This window comes from Hemitrygon akajei, chromosome 25, assembly GCF_048418815.1.
Source record: "Hemitrygon akajei chromosome 25, sHemAka1.3, whole genome shotgun sequence".
NCBI lineage: Eukaryota > Metazoa > Chordata > Chondrichthyes > Myliobatiformes > Dasyatidae > Hemitrygon > Hemitrygon akajei.
The window spans coordinates 16816800-16825326 of NC_133148.1; positions in this window are offsets into that span (position 1 = coordinate 16816800).

Genomic DNA, 8527 nt, shown 5'->3' on the forward strand with positions numbered 1-8527 from the left:
AACTTCTTCACTCAGAGGTTTTAAGAGTGTGGAAGGAGTTTCTGGATGAAGTGGTAGATACGGGCTTGATTCCAATATGTCAACAGTTTTTGGTCAACTTTTACCCCACAGGAATCAAATATTTTGAAAAGGTGATAAAATTGTTCTCTGTGTGATAGTAGCATCTGCCAGCTACATTTGCTAAAACTAAAGTCAAAATTTTGTCCCTCTCCCCACCTCAGCCATTGAATTTCATAACATAGAAATAGAAACATAGAAAACCTATAGCACAATACAGGCCATTTGGCCCACAAAGTTGTATCCAACATGTCTCTACCCTTGAAGTTACTTGGCTTACCTCTAGCTCCATTTTTATTTTTCTAAGCTCCATGTACTAATCCAAAATTCTGTTAAAAGATCCTATCATATCCGATTCCACCACCTTTGCTGGCAGCCCATTCCATGCACTCACCACTCTGAGTAAAAAACTTACCCCTGACATCTCCTCTGTACCCACTCTCCACACCTTAAACCTGTGTCCTCTTGTGGCAACCATTTCAGCCCTGGGAAAAAGCCTCTGACCATCCACATGATCAATGCCGCTCAATATCTTATACACCTCTATCAAGTCACCTCTCATCCTCCGTCGCTCCAAGGAGGAAAGACAAGTTCACTAAACCTATCCTCATAAGGCATGCTACCCAATCCAGGCAATATCCTTGCAAATCTCCTCTGCACCCTTTCTATGGCTTCCACATCCTTCCTGTAGTGACACGATCAGAACTGAGCACAATACTCCAAGTGGGGTCTGACCAGGGTCCTATATAGCTGCAACATTACCTCTCAGCTCCTAATTCAATTCCACGATTGATGAAGGCTAATACACAGTACACATTCTTAACCACAGAGTCAACCTGTGCAGCTACTTTGAGCATCCTGTGGACACAGACCCCAAGATCCCTCCAATCCTCCACACTGCCAAGAGTCTTACCATTAATACTATATTCTACCATAATATTTGACCTACCAAAATGAACCACTTCACTTATCTGGGCTGAACTCCATCTGCTACTTCTCAGCCCAGTTTTGCATCCTATCAATGTCCCACTGTAACCTCTGACAGCCCTCCACATAATCCACAACAGGTCCAAACTTAGTGTCATCAGCAAACTGACTAACCCATCCTTCCACTTCCTCATCCAGGTCATTTTTAAAAATCACGAAGAATAAGGGTCCCAGAACAGATCCCTGAGGCATTCCACTGGCTACCAATCTCCATGCAGAATATGATTTGTCTACAACCATTCTTTGCCTTCTGTCGGCAAGCCAGTTCTCGATCCACAAGGCAATGTCCTGTTGGATCCAATGCTTCTTTTGTTTCTCAATAAGCCTTGCACAGGATACCTTATCACTACCTCCTATCATCGGGCCTGCTGTATACCTAAATAAAGTTTCCTTGAATGCAGTACATAAATTCAATCCTCTCAAAATCTTTAATTGTAATGGTAACTCAGTTACCTAAAGTAACTAAAATCTTGCATAATTATTGTCCTCCTACTTTTGCATTTGTCAGAAATTTGTTAATAAGTATTCTCTTTCAGGATCTGTTTGGAGGTCAATGATCTTTGGACTTGCTGAGCAAGGCCCTCTCTTCCTCGATACTTCATGGGACCCTGTTGTTCATGGTGTGTGTCCTAGCTTCATCAGCAGTCCCAAAATCCATCATCTCATATTTATCTGGATAAAATTCCATCTGTTATTTCCCAGCCCATTTTGCTAACAAATCAATAAGTACTGGTATCCTATGACTACTGAGGCACAGCACAGATCACCAGTGCCTGCCCATGATCACTATCCCTACATTCCCAGCTTATTCATGTGCTTTTCTAAATGAGTCTTAAAATGCACTATCATATCTGCTTCCATGACCATGTTGTTTACCAATTCCAGGCGCCTACCATCCTCTATATGAGATAAATCTTGCCCTGCATATAGCCAGTAAACTTATACGCTATCTTTAGTATTTGACTTTTCTATCCCGGTGAAAAAAGAAGCATGCTTCTGGTAATTTTATAAACCTATTAAATCTCTCCTCAGCCTCCACCACTCCAGAGGAAACAATCAAGTTTGGTCAATATCTCCTTGGAGCTAATTACCTTTTAACCTGGCTGCACCCTGGTAAGCCTCCTCTATATCCATCAAAAACCTCCATAGCCTTCCAGTAATCACATGAGGCCTAACCAATGTTTTATACAACTACACATGACTTCTCGACTTATTCTCAGTGCCCAAATCAATAAAAGCAATCATGCCACACACCTTTTTTACCACTCTTTCTAATTATGTTGCCACTTCTAGGGAGCTATAGAGCTGCATGTCTAGACCCCTCGACATATCAATGTCCTATGCTCCTGCCAGTCACTGTATACTTTCCCCTTACTGTTGCCCTCCCAGTGTACAGAACCTCACATTTGTCTGGATTCCCATATGTGGGGAGAAACGGTAGGTCAATTATCCTAATGCATCCTTTAACAATTTTATTTCCTGTCTGCAAGTCCACCATTTTCATGTTTTTTGCAAGCCTACTAACCAACCTATCTACATTTTCATCCAAAACTTTTATAGCTACATTACAAACAACAGTGACCTTGGCACTGAGCCTTGCAGAACACCACTGGTCACTGACCTTTAGCCAGAATTATATCTATTCATCACTATGTCTTCTATGGGCAAGCCAGTTCTGACCCAAACCTGAGTCACTGTGGATTTCATGCATCTTAATCTTCCAGATCAGCCTACCTTGGGGGACTTTGATGAGTGCTTAGTGAAGTCCAGGCAGGCAACAGCCACTGTCCTACCCTCAGCAATTATCTTTGTCACCTCCTCAAGAATCTGAGTCAAGTTTGTAAGACATGACCTGCCCCACACAAAGCCATCTGGATGGCTCTATTTCATTCCTAGTTGTATTTTATGCCTTTATTCCACCAGCCTCAAGACTATTTGTCTTCATCCCTGGGATTAATGCCCTTCAGTGAGGGAGTCTGGCATTCAGTAATTGGTCTGGTATCCCTTTCTATTAATACAGGTCTGCACACAAAGTTAAATCTGCCTCTCTCTCTCCCTGCTTGAAGCAACTTCAACTCAATTGAGACAGTAATGAGAGGAGGACAAGAAGATTGGTTGCTAGGTGCAGTACTGATGTCACAAAGGAAGTCAGTGCTGCACATTAGGTCCTTTCCTTGCCCCTTTAATGTTCCAGTGCAGGGACACCAGTGTTTGCCATTCAGTGCTGCGCTGATCAGTAAAATACTACCTGTTTGAAATGGTTGAAGTACTTTAAAAAGCAAATAAGAAAAACACTCAAAATGCAACATATTGCAAAAGTGTAGTTGAGTGGTATCAGGTGGGCAAGGGAAAAGAAATGTGTTATGTGGTCTCTTGAGGCTGCTTCATTTGATAAGATGCTCAATGGTTATGCTTAATTCTATATTCCATACCACCTATCATCTAAAGCTCTCCCTATCTAATTCAAGCTTCAATATGTTTGGTAACTCAGCATTCACAGTGATTTTTTTTTAGTTAGGAATCTCAAATATTTATACTCTCTCAGAAAAGACACTCCTGCTTGTGTTACTTTGTCAATGTGTTACCATGAGACTATGCCCTCAAGTACTAGAATTTCCAACGAAGACTAAAATCTCCACGTGATTCTAAGAAGTCTGAACAGTCTTTAATTGTACATACTTCAATGAGAATGCTTCATCTTTCACAAAACACCAGAGGTGCAGCTATAGTCATTACCTGTCAAAGAGCTTCAGAAGCAGCCTGCCTGAAGTTTGCATGTTTTCCCGGTGACCATGTGACTTTCCTCCAGGTGCTCCGGTTTCTCTCCACATCATAAAAATGTTAGGTTGGTAGGGAATAACCACAATAAATTTCCTCTGTTGCTTAAGTGAATAACTGAACCTTGGATGACTTATCAAAAATGTGGAAAAGGTAATGGGATTAATGTAAGGTCAATGTAAATGGGTGGTCTAGAGGTTAATGTGGACAGTGGCTGGATTAGAGGGTATTATCTATACGGAATGGTGGGATCAACATAGACTGTTTTCACTGGAGTGTCAAAAGCTGAGACCAATTAGAAGTTTATAAAATTATAAGAATGGCTATATGTCTCCATAATTATATAAGCTGATTCTGCTCAATTTCCTGTACAGGTACTAAAAGCCTTCTTGTTACCCATCCTCTTTCTGGGAAACTGAAGTTAAAAGCATCAGTGCTGAGCTCATCATATTCCACCTGCCACATTTTCATCTAGTTGTTAAATAATGAATATCTCTGGAGATTTTTATGTATTCTTCAAAATTTACTTTCCCAACTCTCTTTGGATTATCAATAAACTTGGAATGTTTTTGTCTGTAACAAATCCTCTATCCATGCAATGTATCACGTCTTTATCACAAACATCTCTTATCTTGAGATGTTATGTATCTTATATCTTATATAAGAGAGTATCTTATCTCTTATATTCCTTAAAGGTACGCTCTTAGGTATGTCTACTTATTAAATAAGTTTTAGAAAACCAGATACTCCATGTCTATTGATACTCCTTCATCTACAATGCTTGTTGAAATGTGGAAGAATTCAAATAAGTTTCAGCACAATCCCTTTCAAAAATCATGTTACCTTCACATGTAATTCCATCCTTCTGCAATATCCACAATGCCATCTCAGCCTTGGATCACCTGGAAAAGAGTAATACTTATGCCAGGCTGCTGTTTATTGACTTTAGCTCAGTGTTCAACACAATCATAGTCTCAGTGATAATCAAAAAGTCTGTATCTCCCTCTGCAACTGGATCCCTGACTTCCTCACCAGCAGACTATGGCCAGAAATAGCATCTTCTCCTTGCTGACTATCAGCACTGGTGCTTATCAAGAATGTGTGCTCTTCTCTCTCTACATCCACAGCTGTGTGACTAGGAACAGCTCAAATGTCATCTGTAAGTTTGCCAATGACATAACTATTGTTGACAGAATTTCAGATGATGACAAGGAGGCATGTAGGATTGAGATACATCATCTAGCTGAGTGCTCTTACAGCAACAACCTTGCACTCAGTGTCAGTAAGACAAAGGAATTAATTGTGGACTTCAAGAATCATAATTCCAGAGGACACATTGAGGGATCAGCGTCAGTAAATTTCTACAGATGTAATGTGGAGAGCATTCTAACTGGTTGCATCACCACCTGGTGTGGAGGAGCCACTGCACAGGATCGGAAAAAGCTGCATTAAGTTGTAAACTCTGCCAGTTCCATCATGGGAACTAACCTCCCTCTCCAGCATTCAGGACACCTTCAAAAGGCAATGTTTCAAAAAGATGGCATCCATCATTATAGACTTCTATCACTCAAGACATGCCCTCTTCTCATTAGTAACTTGAAGGAGGAGGTATAGGACACAATGAAAGTTTCAGGAATTGCTTATTCTCCTCTGCCATCAAATTTCTGAATGGAGAATAAACCCATGAACACTTCCTCAGTATGCTTCCTCTTTTTTTTGCTTTACTTCTTTAATTTATTTAAATATATACTTAATGTAAATTATAGATTATATTACCATGTATTGCAATATGCTACTGCTTCATGACAACACATTTCAAAACATATGCCAGTGATATTAAATCTGATTCTGATACTGATTATATGTCATAAACCTTTAGAATCAATACATGAGTTATACGCATGTGAATTTTGAGGGGAACCATGCAATGTCTCTTTTAACTTTCCAATATTACATGATGGAAAACCGAGATCATTGAATTTTCAAGCAGATGTTGTGGCCAAAGTATTGTCAACACTGATAATAAAATGATGTATCTAAAATAACTGGGCACAGAACACATTTTACTTGTGCACAAGTAGAACAAAACGGCTCCTATCACATGCACTATTCTGAAGTCAGAATATATAACTGTTATTTTCATGCATTATTGCCCAGCGAGTTCGGATTGGCAAAAACATCTCCACAACCTCTATCAGCACAGAAGCACTGCAAACATGTGTATCTAGCCCTCTGCACTACTTGCTTTACACCTATGACTGTTTGGCTATGTACAGCTCCAAGACAATATACACATTTGCTGATAACACCACAGCTGCAAGTCATATGAAAAAACAGAGTGATGAATCAGCATACTAGAGGGAGATTGAAAATGTAAATGTGACTGAGTTGTGTAACAATAACAACCTCTCACTCAATGTTAGTAAGACCAAGAAACTGATTGTAGACTTCAGGAGAGGGAAAATAGAGGACCGTGACCCAGAAATCATCAGTGGATCAGAGGTGGAGAGGGTCGGTAACTTTATATCCCTGAGTCTCATTGTCATATAAATATTATTGTGAAGAAAGCACAACAGACCCTTGGCCTCCTCGGGAGTCTGCAGAGGTTCAGCATGTCATCAAATACCTTGTCAGACTTCCATAGACGTGTATTGGAAAGTGTGCTGATTGGCTGAATTATGGCCTGGTATGGGAACACCAATGCCTTTGAGTGGAAAATCCTACAAAAGGTAATGGATTCAGCCCAGTACATCATGGGTAAAACCCTCCCACCTATTGAACACATCTACATGAAACATTGGCATAAACAAAACAGCATCTATCATCAAAGATCCTCACCACCAAGGCCAGGCTCTTTTGTCACTGCTGCTATCAGGTAGAAGGTACAGGTACCTCAGGTCTTTCAGCTCCAGGTTGAGGAATAGTTACTACCCCTCAACCATCAGATTCTTGAACAAAAGGGGATGGCTACAATCTTTTAAGAACTCTGCTATGTTCCTATATTGATGGATGATATATTGCTATTTCATGCTCATTACTTATTGTTATTTATTTATATCTGCATGTGCACAGTTTGTTTACAGTTATTGTAACGTTCTCGCTCGGGTGTGAAGTAACGCCGAGGTAAACGTCGAGATAAACCAGAATCAATGCAAACGAGACCGCAGTAAGATTAACCATTTACTGTTCACTCTTCACATTAACGCATGGTGAAAACTGTTGAAAAACAATACAAGATTGGTACAGTGTTTGTTCCCTTCTAAATATCACATTTACATTGTGAACACTTGCAAAGGTAAAACTACAATAACTACATTACATTAAAGTGCAGCATACAGTCAGAATCTAGCTGCTCCATTGGCTGCTTTAGACACACTTCAATACAAACTATCCCGACTCTTTAACTGACGAAAAGGTAAACCTTACCGACCGTCGTTACTTTTAACAGAATCGGCGTTAACATTTTAACTCAAAATACCGATTATCTAATGACTTACAGCGTTGCTTTCACTGTGTCTTTGGTGCATAGAGAGACCCTAGTCAGCGTTATGGTCGCACATGTGAGTGACCCCCGCCCTTGCGTGAATCTCAAACCGGTAATTCCCCACAAGACGCGGCGAACCCGGATGTGACGTCATCGCAGCCGCGATGTATTACAGACAAATCAATTGATTTAAACAATCCTAACTTTAACTAAAAAATGCTAACAAATTACTATGCGAAAATATTATAAACTAAATAACTGCCATAAAGGCAGCACACTCCCCGCTTGGCCTTCGTAAGGTCACAATGAACGTAATACAAACTTCAGTCTCTAAATCAGTCGTTAGGTAGAAGTAAAATGACTTCTGTAACGGGCCTTTGGTAAATTTTCCCATCGCCTTGGTCAGTAATTTTCAACTCGACTTCCCTGACATGTCCATCCCTACTAGGGAATGTGGCAGTGATTCTGGCCATTGGCCAGCAGTTGCCGGCGATTTGCTTGTCCTTGAGCAGGACTAAATCTCCAACTTGAAGGTCCCTTCTCCATTGCTTTGTGTACAGGTCCTTATCGGAGAAGTCCCCTGGTGGAGGGGCAGCTCCTGCCTTCGGCGTAAGGAGCATTGATGGCGACAGTATGAAGGGGTTTTCCGGGTCAGGAGACACGGGTAGGAGTGGTCGTGCATTCATAATGGCTGTGACCTCTGCCATTGGTGTGCCCAGTACCTCGTGGGTCGATCGGATGCTTTGCTGCATCTCAGGTCTCCTTTTCGTGGTTTTTTGCAAGGGCGTGAACCGCTTGACTGCCTGCTCTTTGTTGTTTGGCAAGCACTGGCGTGATTCTCTGAAAGGTAGTGGGGCGACCCCACTATTTGCTTTGTCTCTGAAGACCTTGGTGTCCTCCGTTTTTAAGATGGTGGCGTCTTGAGCCGATGGAGCGAGTTTATTATCATGCTCCTTTTGAGCAAAGACAGACTGACCGAGCGTCTCGTCAGTTACTTTGCGCTTGTTAAAGCCTTGTGGTGCTTCCTGGACGCACATGGAACTTGTGCGGGGTTGAAGAATCATATGGCGGCTACTCTCTAGCACATTGGTCTTGAGTGTGTTAGCCGTTGATTTGTGTTCGTTGCCAGGGCACACCTCTCCTATCACCACCCAGCCCAGATCCAGGCGTTGGGCGAAGGGGGCGTCGTGTGGTCCATTGACCTGCTGCCTAACCTTATGT